Source organism: Falco peregrinus, chromosome 6 (genome assembly GCF_023634155.1).
Source record: "Falco peregrinus isolate bFalPer1 chromosome 6, bFalPer1.pri, whole genome shotgun sequence".
Taxonomy (NCBI): Eukaryota; Metazoa; Chordata; class Aves; order Falconiformes; family Falconidae; genus Falco; species Falco peregrinus.
The window spans coordinates 80,319,367-80,333,838 of record NC_073726.1 but is presented as its reverse complement, the minus strand read 5'-3'; the positions used below and the strand labels follow the sequence as shown (position 1 = coordinate 80,333,838).

The window sequence follows — 14,472 nt, the reverse complement described above, 5'->3', positions numbered from 1 at the left end:
TGAAATCTTGGAAAAGTAACCAGAAGCATAAATAAAGGGTTTTTAAAAGGGGGTCAGCTTCCCCCCACCCCCCCTTTGACTACTTCATCTACGTTACACTTCTTGATGATCCTCACGATTGTGATCGTCACTTTCCAAAAAATACCACTAGCTTTTTTTTTTTCATCATACAATTGCATTTTCACTTTCACATTCTCACTCTGTTGGGGGGGGGGCACATAATAACATGGGTGCCAGGAGGAGAAAAATCGGATGTTCCCAATGGAGTGTTACTTTACAGGCACCAAGTGTACACACACAGGCATGCAGGTTCTGCTTGTTTTTACTTGATGGAAACATTGTGGCTGTTTTGAAAACAGAAACACAGGCCCCAAAGGGAAGGAATGACAGCGCTGTCCTGGATGCTTGGCTCTACTGCAGTGTGCAGTAGATTTAATTTCATAAATTTCTCATAAATTTGGTTAAGCACATAGACCTGGACCCCAGAGCACTCAGTACAGCAACAACTGGTATTATAAGCTGAAAAAAACACCAGAAAGCATGTTTCAATACCAACCAATAAAAGGCAGTATTAACAGCAGGAAAGAAGCTAACGAAACCCCTCACATTTATTTAAACCTTTTTCAGACTGTTTCAAGCTGGTTCTGGTCACAGCCCGACTTCGCAACCATTAGTGCTGCTCCATGGGTCCGTCCCAAGCCAGGCCAACACCCAGTGACACAAGAATCAGTTGATTTAGTGAGTTAATTCTCAGGTTTAACACCTACGTATTTCCCCACAGTCTGTGTGTAACAGGGCTCAGCTGATAAAGGTTCAGGGACTATTTCCATAAAAGATGTTATCTAAGCAGATTAGTTTTCCATTCAGTTTGGTTTGCTTTCTTGCTTTCTTTCTTGCTTTCTTTTCCCCCTGAAATACACACAAACAGAAAAAACTTCTGTGCAGTTACAAATATATATTGTGTTTCTCTGGATATGTGATCAGCTCTTAAAACTCTTTCCAGTCTTGTTTTGGCAAGGAACCTGTGGAGAGTAAGGACACTTGTGTTTGAGTTTCCATATTGAACTTTCAGACTAGATTTAGGAGATCTGTTTGCACGTGTACTTGTATTGCTGGTCCCTGAGGTGACATTGTACAAGTGCTGCAGTACAATTGTCAAAAGTAAGATCTTGGTATGGTTGTGGGGTTTCTCCTGGGAATATACACATCTTGAGGGATTCACCACATTGGGGCTTCACTGTTGCCAGTGAGCGGTGTGCCAGGCTGTCTAGGCTTTATCCTAGCTGTCGAACTCGGGTAGCTTTTCTGCGGGGCAAATAGATGTTTCACAGACCTTGTCCTGGCTCACACACTAACACTGTCCCAAGGGCAGTAAAACCACAAAATATTTATTGGAATTTAAAATGAGTTGTGGGCTGTTTCCTGTTTATGAGCTGTGGGCTCCCCATCCCACACTTACTGGAAACCAAACTTGTAGCAGCCTCCATCTACCGTGTTGTCAGTGAACATCACTGTGTTATCCCAGACACAGAGAAGAGCTGTCTTAATTGCTGTTTCGGAAGTGTTTTCCTCTAAAGAAGTTGCATACATTTTGTCCATAAAAATGGCTGGTGTTGCAGAAAGCTTCTGTAGTAAAGGAGGAGAGTGTATCCTGCATTAAAATATTTACCCAGGAGACTGTACTGATTCCTTTCGTATTGAAAGTGCTTTTTAAGTGTAGATTACTGACTGGATTGTGTAAATTTGTATCACAGTTCAAATCTTAATAACATACTAAATATCATAAACATCCATTAGCTATTTAAATGTGCTAGCTTTTAGAAATCAGAAATTAGATTATTTACTAGGCTTTTAGCTAATATAAGCTTTAATTAGTGTTATATTCTATTAATATGCAATAACCATATTACTATTGCCTAACAGCGTGACAGTTGTGAAACAAGCAGCCAGACTTGTGCAGTCGCTGATTTTCCTTTTCCAGAAGCCAGCTGGCTTTGTCAGAGGTCTCCACAGTCATGCACAACATTACTGTCACAAAATGTTTTCATTTGCAAAATAAAAAAGCTTTTCCATATATTTCAAGGCCAGATAGAGAGTGTCTCGTAGCAATTCTGTGGAAGCAGATGAGCAGATCCAAGTTAGCAGACACTCATTCAGAAGTTTGGAAAATGAACTATAGCAACAAAAGTTGGCAGCGCCTTCACCACCTCCTCCAACTATGGGTAAAATGCAGGAAGTGGGCTGACCCCGTGCTCAAATATTTGCTGTGGTTTCTTTTGCTGATCTGATGATAGAGATTTTAACAGACAATGTGCCTCATTTTTGCTGGGTCATCGTGAAAGACTTTCCTGACAAAGTCAATATAATAAGTAAAACAGAGCCTTCCCATTTAGATATTTATTTGAACAGGAACTGCAGAAACCAAGCATCATAACTTTATGCATGGTAAATCCTGCCCATTTGTGCCTGGTCAAATTAAATCAAAGCCAAAAGACCCATGTGATAATGAACAGGAGATGATTACATCTGATTTAAGTTAATACGTGGGTTACGTGCAGATATGGTATGCAAATTATTATTAAAAGCGTAGTTCTCTCCTACCAAATCAACCCCCTTAAGAAGAAACAACAACCAAGCAAACTGGTGAAACAGAAGAGACCTGTGAGATCTATGTCCCGACCTTTCATTATGAAGCTCTGTCCCAGTGTAGCAGTCTTGTTTCGGAAGCGTCTGTGCTACTTTGTCTTGTTGGTTTTAGGGTAGATTGGTTCTGAGGGTTGGTTGGTTTTAGATGAACGTCTCTCTCCTGGATCAGAACAAAGCTCTAAGTCTAAGGTAATAAATAAAAACATTTTAAGATAAATCATATGAGGCTCATCCACTTCATTTTAATATGACAGGTTTTGTATGGAACCAGGATGCAAGTTACATGTTTACACAAGTCTAATGTTTCACAAAACTATTTAGACATTGGATATATATTTTTTTAAATCTAAGCTGAAGTTATACTTCCCAACAAAATAAGCAATTAAAGTTGTTATTATATTTAATTTTCATTAGAGATGTTTACCGTGCTATCCCATCAATGTAAGGTATGGACTCAGTCATTCCGATAATTTCTATCCATATTTGAAAGTTACTTTGCTCATTACTTTTTACTTACTAGTGAAATAATTAATTATTTGTCATTGTGTGTCAAGATCAAACATTTCAGATGTCCGTACATCTCCTCTGATGTCAAAAAGACTATGAACAATTGCATGTAAGGTGACGGTGCTTTAAACTTACCAATTAACCCTTCTTAACCCAGAATGTTATAGAATTTCTCTAATAACTGATACTCTTTTTGTGTTGGTGCTGTCGTAATCGCTATGGATAGCTACATGATTGGCAGCAATGTTGAGAACTGTTGAGATAATGATTTTTTGAATGTGACAGTTCTCTTCCCCCCATCATTATTACTGACAGTCTGCTTCATTTCTCCATTTTAATAAAAAACGTTCTTTTAAGAAAAACTATTAGCAGTGAGCAAGCACCTTTCTTACAGTAATGCAGGATGCACACATTAAGGGTGAACTGAAACAGAACGGGAAAACATTATGCCCCAAAGATTTTTCTTTAAGCCTTCTGCAGGATGTGGAGGAACCACAGAGGAAATTATCAACATGAAAACAATTTATAGGAATAAGCAATTACTCTTAAAACTCAACTTGCTTCTCTTTCCCAAATCCTTCCCTATCTCTCATCTGAATTGTTTCTTCCTCCAGTGTAAGATTCTTTTTCTATACGTTTATTTTTGTACAGGACACTATTGCCATATTCAGCAGAATTTAGCAGATTTATTAATGGGTTGGGTTTTTTTTTCGTCTATGAGAACTGCTAACAAATCAGTTAGACTTAGTATAATAAAATTACACAATTTTAGAAAATAAATCACTGCTCGGTATCTTGAACTAGGGAGAAATTTTGTTACTCTCTTACTGTGGTTTTTTTCTCTTTCCCTCCTTTGATGCACATGGTACTTGCCATGATGTGTGACTAAAGGGATAAGAGTTTCTTCCCATATGGAAGGGTTTTTTCTGTTACCCTTGGAAATAGATGTATTCTAAATTTAATTAATTCTTAATTTAATTGCTTACTGAGTTTTAATTTATTGATTCCTGTGTTTCCAATCCTTTGAACTGAAGACTATTTGAATGTTTCCCATTTTAAACAAAGACTTTCTTTTCTTATCCAGGCTTCTCACTCCTTCCTACTTCTGCTCTGTTGGATCAATTAAGTCTTCATTGCCTCTTTTTCCTCAATCTCAGTTCACATTTGGTGTTTTATCTGTCTCAGTGAGATTTTCTTATTGGGTGACATCTTTAAAATCTCTCCATGTCATCACCACCTTAACTGTGGTTCATATCTTATTCATAGCTGACTATTGCAACATTTCTTTTGGCCTTCACTCTTCCTCCTTTCCATCTAAAGCTGTTTCACTGTCCCTCTCAATTGTCTTCACCATTTACGTCAATGCTGTACCCCCCTCTGGCATCTGCTTCCAATTCCCAACCCTTTTTTCCTGTAATACCCTGTGCTGTCTCTGCTACCCTTTAATAATCATGCAGAAAATTGGCCCTTTCCCTGAAGAGCCTGTATATTAGCACAACATATAGAACACAGAAGCAAGAAAGAACATATGGTAGATTGTGTTTCTTAGTCCCATTATTAGCAACTTCTGCTTGCTTTTCTTTTATATACCTTATATTTTCTCCTATATACCTCTGTAGCATGTGTGTATTCCTTTGCATGCCTAGACTAGCTTGCACTGTAACCAGTAAACTCCCCCAGCATGCTTCAATCAATACTTATTTATTCTTGTCTGGCTTTAGTTGTAGTCATAATGTAAGCTTCAGTAGTTTCTGCGCCTTTGCTCATATTTTATGGAGATTTCAAGAGGGAATTACCATGTAAATGTCATCTGGCCGTGATCTCATCTCTTTGTAAATAATTCAGTCCAAGTGCAGAAATTTAAACTGAAGTTGGAACTTATGTTTGCCCCCATACTAAGTAAGTATACTTCAGATCAAGTTCTCCATGCACCAAAGGTGTAAGCACATTTATTTAGCAAGCAGATGCAGTGGTTTTAAAAGTTGTGTTATTGCCAGAGCACCCAGAGTCAGTGTGAATCATGTGCATGTATATTTGTTTTGGTGCAAAGTCCAGTAGCTTTTGATGGTGAGTTTAAAGCTAAGCTGTTTTGTTGTTTGTTTTTTTTTTACTGCGGCAATTAAACGGGAAGAACGGGTTGCATGCTGCTTTCAGAGTGGCAGCACGTGGCAAGCAGGTAGGATATGCACTGGGCGGCACTGGTACTTTGTATCCACTCCAGTCCATTTTCCAGAGTTCATCTCATCAGTTTTGCAGTCCTTCGAGATCCTTAATGCAAGCAGTTTCTTTTCCTGTTTGCTTGTACTACTGCAAATGCAGTTTTAGAAAGCGCCTAAGATGCTCCTCGCCCCACCACCCTGCCACCCCGAGAAAGGGCAAGTATTTGTCTCATACTATGTGGAGTTTGTATTCTAGGGTGTGTAAATCTGAGACTTACTCAAAGCAATTAGCTGAGTAACGATTCAGCTTGAATTGTTATCCTGCCCTGTTTGCAGGCCATGACTAACACACACTGTGCTACACCCAGTCTTTTCCAGCATTCACAGTTGATACACTGAGTGTATGCTAAAACTGCCTTGTACGAGGACCAATCATTACATTTAATCTCTGGGCTCTTTGCTCAATCATTGCATATCTACAAGTCAGATTTTTAAGCAAAAGCAACATACATATAGTTGGGATGATGCTTTGGAGGTACCAGTTTTTCCTTCACACTTTGACTGTCCACGTTCTTGTTCAAGTATTGCTCACTGTTCTTTACACTGCTCAGCTTTGCTGTGTGAATAGAAACTGCTTATAACTAAGTCCTAGATAGATTAAAGCAAGACTGTACTTCTAAAATTGTTTAAAGTGTTTGATAAAATAATTTGCAAACAGGACATTAAGTAACACAAGAGGGAGGTCAGATGATAAGATTTGAAAACACATGTAGATTTACTGCACTGTAAGACATATTAACAAGCTTGTTACTTGCTAGGCATTGAGGGAAGGTTCCTCTCAGGCCAGCAGCGGAAAGGCCACAGTTTTCTGATCCTGTGGCCTCAGAAACATCCCAATACCCAGTTCCACCTTTTTTTGTCCTTGTGCAATATTGCACCACTCCTCAATTTTCCCAGCTCCAGCTCTTTGCAGGGCCATGCTGCGAACCAGATCAGGGGACCTGTTACACTGAAAAAAAAAATTAAAAAGCAGCAGGAAATAAAAATTATTTTCTGATCTAATTCATGGCAGCCCCCAACATGTTCTGGAGAGGTGGTGTGCTGTGATGAAAGGAGTGATGGCCGAATTCCATCTGCATTACTTCTGAAATCAGCCTGGCATCAAACCACAGTCAAGCCTGACCAAAGAATCAGGGAAGATGACTGTAGCAGACGGTCTGAGGGATAAGGAAAGAGAGTAAAGGCATATTTTAGTTAGAAGGTAGCTATAGGGCATCCTGGAAGAGGAGGTGATTTTCAACTGGATCACAAGGAGCAAAGTCAGATGTATCTGTAGGACTGGAGCATGGGCAAGTCCCAGTTATTTGGACATGATGAATATAAGCAGAGACAGAAACCATAACAATGAAAGCCTTCTGAGCTTTGGAGAACTGAGGAAAGACGTCATTTCAGCAACAAAAAGTGTCAACAAATAACACTGTATTTATCCAAACTGTGAAGAACAATTTTAAATAAGAAGAGGTTTCAGAGCTGTCTTTAGCTGGTAGATCTGTGTGGGAGATGGGTGGATACCTTTGGACTTTGTTAATAATTAAGTGGAGTGGTTAAAGCCTATGGAATGGATAGCATGGCAGTAAAAATACTGTGACTCACTGAAGTTGGAGGTTAGCAAACAGGCAGAAGTAAACAAAATTGCACATGACAGATCCTTGTGCAGCTAGATCTGTCTCTCTTTAGTGAAACTGTGCCTTAAATGCACCATTCACTTCTGGAAACCTCATGGAAATAATTCGATACCAAGCCTGAAAGAAATAAAATTGTTGCATTCAGAGCTGGATGCAAATCCAGCATGTTCTCCTATAATATTTGCAATATTCAGCGTATTTTTCAAGCGTTTTTTTTTCCTCATAATAATGCCTGAGCTAATGTCTTGCCAGTTAAAATAAAATACACAAAGAAACCTTCTTTTCTCAGATCATTTCACTCATTTCAAATGCAGCAAGAGCCAACATAAAAATCTGGATATATGATTTAAAAAAAGGGAACAGCAAGGACTTACATAAGCAGCAGGCCTTTGAAGTCTTTTCTGCATACTAGTGTCACCAGATGTTTAGTTTTAGACAATCCGAGTTGTTTTAAAGGGATTCTCCCATTTTTTATTTAAATTGTTACTAACTTTTGCATATAATAACATAATTCTCTTCCCTTCTCCCTTTTTACCTCCTGTTTATGGGTTAAGGTACATTTGGCTCTAGAAACTGCCAGGTAAAATTCATAATGTTTGAATGTAAAGCAGCAAATGCTTAAAAGCTGGTGTCCTGCCAGCTGCCTACCTCCCAAGGTTCGCATACATGTTGTCTGGGTTCCCTGTTTCAACAGTCACAGCTGGAGACCCCAGAGGTTCCCAAGCCACTGGGAAACACGGATGACAGGACAGGGAAACGCACCAGGTGGATCACTGATGCTGTTCCAGAAGAAGCTAAGTACAAGAAGCATCACAAAAGAGTGCTTAATCAGAGCTATATCATAGGGTTTTGCATCCATTTTGAGTCATGCTACTGATTCCAGTTTCTTTGATTACCTAATTCATCTGTGTGTAACTCTTCAAATATTTGCTAAAGAACACAAAATGTTTGCAGTTTATCCTGGGGTTCAGCATTACAAATGTTTGTTTCATGTCCAGACTAGGATTTTCAAATGTATCTGATAGCTCACTATACCTCCAATTTAATGGGGAAAGAAAAAAACCTTGTCTGTATACCTACTCTTTATGTCCTGTCTTGAAATATTTACATTCTGGGAGTTTACCTGTTGAAGCGATGTAAAAGATAAAGTGCCCTGTCACTCTCCCACATGTCAGCAGGTTTGTCACCTCACACACACACACACATACACCCCCCCACACAGCCTTTAATGCAACATACACAGAGTGAGCTACCTGTGCCACTGAATAAAATGGGTTGAAGGCAAGGCACTGTTATGTTATTATAGGGTAAATGAGGCTAGATTAACCAAGGGCGTGAGTGTGCTGACATCACCTAATTACTTGGTGGTAGAATTACAAGTGCTGTCTGTCCACTTCAGATTTTACAGTTAGATTAAGTATTACATATTACTGTGCTCTAGGACAAGCACTTCGGTGTAAGTAAAAACAAATCCAAGCCTTTTTTTTTAATCCAGTAAAGCTCTAATTACAACACAAAGTGAAAATGCATCGGTTTTCTTATTAAGGGTAATGCCATAGGCTAAGTTTGGACTGGAAACTAAGTCAGAAAGAAATCTTCAAACCAAGGTGTCACAGGCTACAGAGCTATATTTTATGGTGTTCTGTCAGCAGAGTAGTCTTTTGGGATGATGTTGATGTAGCCACTCAGCATTGCTGAAAACAGAAAATCCCATTCCCTCCTCCTACCCCTTCCTTCAGGCATGGGCTCCACCATTTAACTTCTTTGGGCTTTGGTATTTTTCGTACTCCCTAGTGAGTCAACATTTGACTCACTAACCTACCAAAAAGACTGGATAGTTTTCTGTATGTTAGTGACTTGAGTTCACTCAGCCGGGAGCCACCAAGCACCAGAGCAGGCACAAGGGTGAGAGGAGGACCTCAGCAGAGGGCAGGAAGAAGTGAGATCTTCCCCCTTGCAGCTGTAAGGTGTTACATCAGTTCAGTTGTTTGTTAAAACACACCTTGGAAGAAGGTGGTAGAGGCCACTCGCTTTGGTTATTTAAAAATAGATCGAGGAGTGGTTGCAATCACTATTGGATTGTTTGGTTGCCCATAGCACCAGTATGAGTTTTATTCCCCTCTGTCTTCAAACCCCTTGACTGGGGCAATGTCCCTCTTAACAAGCACCCACTGTCCTTTCCTGTCATCTTTATATCAGTCCTTAAAGCCCTATTTCTTTTGCAAACTTTTTTTTTTTTTTTAAATTAGTTAGCTCTTCATTGACTGCTATTGACATAATTGCAGTAGAATTCTTGCTCCTGTTTACCTCAGTATGCAGTTCTTGGGGGCAAAGTCTTATAATTTCACTTAATTTTGTAGAGTGCTCTTTGCCTATACATAGCTAAAAATCCTAAGACTGTTCAACTTTTATTTGCTCTTAGAGAAGAGACAAAGACTCAAATCAGTCATTATCCCACTATCAATCCCATGACCTATATACAGGAAAATATGTATTATTAAGTAAATAAAGGTGAACCATACATTTGGAAAGATCAGAATGGAATACTGGAATAAAAATGTACTTAATCCAAACCCAATTATCTCTGATTAAATATAAAATATTAATACAATGCTGATTTTTTAAAACTCTGTAATTCCTAGAACAGCCCAGTTGGAACAACTCTTTTTCATTATTCTTTCTGTTTCTAGCTCTTACGTTGTTTCTTTCACTCCAGAAACAGAAACTCCACAGCTGTTATATATATTACACTAATGACGCTTTGATTTAGAAATTGACCTATACAGATGTTAAATCAATTTAGTCAGATTTTAGTTACCTTTGAGACCTAGCTACAGTGTTTTCTTCTGGAAGGTATTCACATTTTATTTGTCCCCACGGTTCATGAAAGTCAGGCAGTCTTTGGATAAATTATGGTTGATTTCATGTTTTTCTGATATCCACTCATGACCATAAATTGGAAAGATGTGTATTGTACCACCAGAGAATGTACTTTGAAATCACTTTTAGATTCGGTTGCTCATCTGGTGGCCCCGATTTTGTCTTCTGAAACAATGTTAAATAGTGTCCAATGGGCCTGAGTCCAGCAAAGCTGTTTACTAAATAGCCTCCAGGTAGAGCTACACTGTAGCGAAGGGACAAACCCTACATTAAAGGACAAGTTTGATAATACAAATTATGAAAATCTATACCCAATGCTTCTTGCAATATACATCTGTTTGCAGTGTCTGAATTCAGATAACTGAATTGAATACCATTCCAGTAAGAAACAAAAGGCTGTGCCCAGAGCAGCCCGTACCTGATACGAGGTTTCTGATAAGCTCCTGGATACCAAAAAGATTATTTGAGTAAAATATGTTTGACATAGTAGTCCACTATTTTATGTGTTTTTTTTTCCATTCCTGATCACCTGTCATTATAAGACTAGTAAAAATTAGGTAATTGAATTCTAAGGCTTTGTTGCTCCAGCAGAATTAGAACTTACTTTAAAAAAATATTCATGTGCCTTAGGAAAAAAACCCCTCCACCTTTATTCACTGGATTAATCATTGAAGCAATGTGCTAAATACACTGAGCTGTTCTTTTTGTGGAACACGAGGATCAAGCCTTTGCTCCTGGCAGCCACGTCCTTCATGCCATGCATACTGTAACCCACTGTTGTTATTTTTTATTCATCACGGCAGAGCAGAATGCTTTACAGCAAAAAAAGGGATAGCTCCTCCCAGAGGAGGGTACACTACAACAGGAGATAACACCCAGGAAGAGTGGGGAAACACAAGGGTCACAATAAAGGTCATGGTGAAAGCTTAATGTGGCACTTACATTTTGTTAATGTTGCTTTGGAACTTGGCATGCTTCATCGACTTTTGTGGATGGTATTAAGATTGAGGCTCAGGAGTGGGAAGCTGGTATGCCAAAAAGGAAAATAATGCACTGCTGAGATGTAGCAGATATAAAGACATCGTGGAGGAAAGAAACGGAAACCTTCAAATTGTACTTTGTTGACAGTGAAGAACTTTAAGCAGAGCCTGCAGGTAGGACAGCTATTGGCACTTCTGCCCTTTTGTCTCTATTAGTGCCATGCAACCTGTCCGCCTCATATACGGTGAGCAGGTTTTATCTCTTTGGGGGGTTCTGTGAGATAAAAGTGTTGTGATTATTCTTCCCTTGCCAGATTCACTGATGTAGAAGAGAGACAAAACCTGAAAGTTATTAAAAAAACCCACAAACCAACAAACAGCAAAATTACATTCTTGTCTTCTTCTCATATCATTACCTAAAAGTATCAGTGGTCAACACAGCAAAAACTACAGCCTGTAAAACAGCTGATGGGAGGACAGTTAGGCAGACTGCATCACAAAGACAGTTATAATCCCTGTGCCAGGGGTAACATATATGGATGCATATATTTCTTGTATATATTCACCTTCTACTGATATGCCTCCAAAAAACCTGCCAAAACTTACGGAGAGATGAAGGCAGAAGCAAAGAATGCAATACTTCATACCAACCTTTCCAGCATTAAATGGACTTAAAAAACATTGCTTTTCAGGAAAACAAACAAACACACACACACACACACACCCCAAACTATCTGCAGTGGTTTAGCTTTCCGAAGTGCAATCATCTAGTGTTAACAGAGTTATTCTTCCTGTTTGCCAGCCTGCAAAGAAACCTTGCACCGGTCACACTCAGAAGTGTATAGTCAGTGTATAGTCATCATCATAAAATTGTTTTTGATAATTCAGCCCTGCAGAGCTTGCCAAGAACACTGACAAGTTGTACTCACGAGTTGTTCAAGCCATTCCTCTAAATACTAGTCAAAGTGAATTTAGCTACTGCAGGTTTTATAAGGACTGTATGTATGGAATAAAAACACCTTTTGTGTTTACCTCAGGCAAAACACGTCCTCAGACCCCACATGAGATGGTACATGCTGAAGCCCAAACAGATCTGTAAGCACATCTTTTTTGGCCCTACAGCATGGATGGATACATCCACAGAACACCAAAAGAAACAGTGTTGTAACATACTGCTGTAAGCACATTGTTGTACTCGCCCCAGCACCTGGAAGCTGCACAAAACAGGAGCTATGAATGCTCTATTGATTAGGATATATAGCTTCTCTTTACCTCATATTCACTGGGCTTTACCTTCTGCTGCTTTTCAGAAACTTACAACTTTGTCTCTTTCCAGTGGAATTTGTCGTGTTTATCTATCGCATGGACTGCAGTGAAACAATGGTAGTTCTTTTGTATTCTTCTCTGTATTATTACTATTTTCCTTGTCCTGGCACCATAAATGAGGTGGCTTCTTGCCAAGTCCACAGCAGAGGAAGAGAAGTGACTTTCTCTTCCTTAATGCTCTTCTGCTTGGATACAGAAAAGATGTTGGTACTGTTACGAAACAAACAGAAAAGTTGTGCATGAGGATAAGTATTTCTTGCTGGAACAGTTCAGGTTATAGGAAAATTTACCACTAAAAAAAAAATTAAAACCTATGTGCAGTATGCATTGCAGAGATTCCAGGCCTGATGACAAATGAGTGGGAGTTTGATAGGTGATATTTCAGAATGGCTTTTTAACATTCAGCATATTCACATGACTTTTCTGCAAGCACCATCTGCATGAAATGAAGATGAGTGCCTACCTACTGAAATTGTATTCAGATTTGCTGGAAAGCACACTATGACTTTCAGATTTAATAGAACCAGTTTTCTCTCATTGAAAAATACTTCTTGCATTTATCTTATAACATTACAAGAAAACAAATAGGTGATTTCCTGTAAACTAACATTTTTTTAATCCTAATAAAATTTCTTCTGTAAAAATAACAAAGTATGCCCGCCTGGAAATTATTTAAACCTAAAAATGAAACTTTCTGTTTAAATTACACTCTGGTTGGAACAAAATGTTTCAGTCCCTCTTTCAAGGGCGTTCTCAGAAGCAGACAAACTTTATAGCACAGACAGCAGAATCTGAGTAACTTAGTCACCAAAACCACAAAAGTAAAACCTACAATCCAGTTTTAGCGAACCGTAGTTTTTGACAGTACTCTGTGAATAGCTTTAAGACAATTGTGCCATCCTCTAAAATAATGATTCTATCATAACAAAAATATTTGCATGAAGTAAATGGACATTGAGTAACTGTGGACTTTTGTACTGGTGATTACATTGCATCAAGCCACGTTAAGAACAACGTGGAGAAACTAGGAAAAAAGTGGACCTAAAATGACTTGCACGCTTTTTCCATTCTGCTGCTTATAAAAATATCCATTTGTCTTTTGAAGAAAGACAAAAAGACTTCTACTACCAAAAACCCCCATGAAACCCAACTCCCCCAAACCCCAAATAAACACAGTTCTTCCTGTTCCTAATCTCTCTGGCTGGTATTCCAAGCTTTGTGATTTTTATACTTCTGAAATCATCTAAGAGACTTTTATAGCAGAAAAAAGCAACAATCCACCTCTGGTGGCATAGTTGCAGGTTTTCTGTATTGGGCAGATCCTGAGAGATGTTCTGAACCTACAATGCATTTTCCTGGATCATAACCCTTAGAAGAAAATGAGTGTATCTGTCTCTTGAAGAGAGGGGAGAGTAACATGCTCCAGCACAAAGAAATTTAGGATGCAGTCTCCCCATGTTAAGTTGGAGCCATGTGAATTTGATGTCTTGATTCAGTTTCTGCAGTTTAAAAAAACACTCTTCCATTTCTCTCCAGGGACTGTAACTCCAGGAAATTACCACCTCCAAGTGGCATATTTTTTTTTTAAATGAAAAAGGCTTGAAATCTCTAACAAAAATCACAATTCACCTGTGAATATGTTTGAATATACAGCTGTCTCTAAAGCTCACTGATTGCACAGATTTGGTGAATATCAAGGCCCTTGGAATATTCACCACGTTGTTTCTTTTAAGAGTGCAGTTCCATGTAAAGTTAAAAAAGAAAAGCCCAGCTTTGTTATAGATGCAGTACTGAATCAAATAATTACGGTGGGCCTTATATTTTTGCTCTTAGAATGCTTTTTTCCTCGCTGTAAACACTAGTGAAGTTACAGGAATCCTTCCACCAAGTGAAAAGCCAGTTTTAAAATATAATCAGGTAACTTAGAAGAGATTTGAGCCATCAAGAGGAATGGACTTCTACTTCTGTATGTTCCCTTGTGTCACCATGGCTAACGGCGCAACGACAGGTTCACCTTTTAACGATCACCTGAACAATGTATTACAGAGCCCCCCCGAGCTCTAGAGCAGCCCTGAGGTTAGGCAAGTGCCGTGATGAAGGTTGTTAAAAATATACATGTTTCTGATGCGTTTACAAGTAGATTCTGAAGTGGCCTGCACTTCTGAGAAGTGCAATTTTTGGAATTATAGTCTTGAAAATGATAAAGGTTTGGTTTAATTTCTGGCCTATGGCTTTCCACAGTAATTTCAATATGTCTTTCATTGATCTGGAGCTTGATTCTCCTTTAAT

The 14,472-nt window shown here is 38.8% G+C and overlaps 2 long non-coding RNA genes across 3 annotated transcripts in view; one reads left to right on the top strand and one right to left on the bottom strand.

Moving 5' to 3' along the window:
* LOC114012713 (uncharacterized) overlaps positions 1-14,472 on the top strand; it is a 30,831-nt gene that overhangs the window by 650 nt on the left and 15,709 nt on the right. The window lies entirely within an intron of this gene.
* Positions 256-12,621, bottom strand: LOC114012714 (uncharacterized). 2 transcript variants are annotated; one of them, XR_003555365.2, is made up of 3 exons: positions 7,646-12,621; positions 2,681-2,830; positions 256-519 (listed from the first exon to the last, which is right to left on the bottom strand). It is a non-coding gene; the product is annotated as an uncharacterized LOC114012714 (long non-coding RNA). The 2 variants fall into 2 exon arrangements; XR_003555366.2 differs by lacking the exon at positions 256-519 and adding an exon at positions 529-2,111.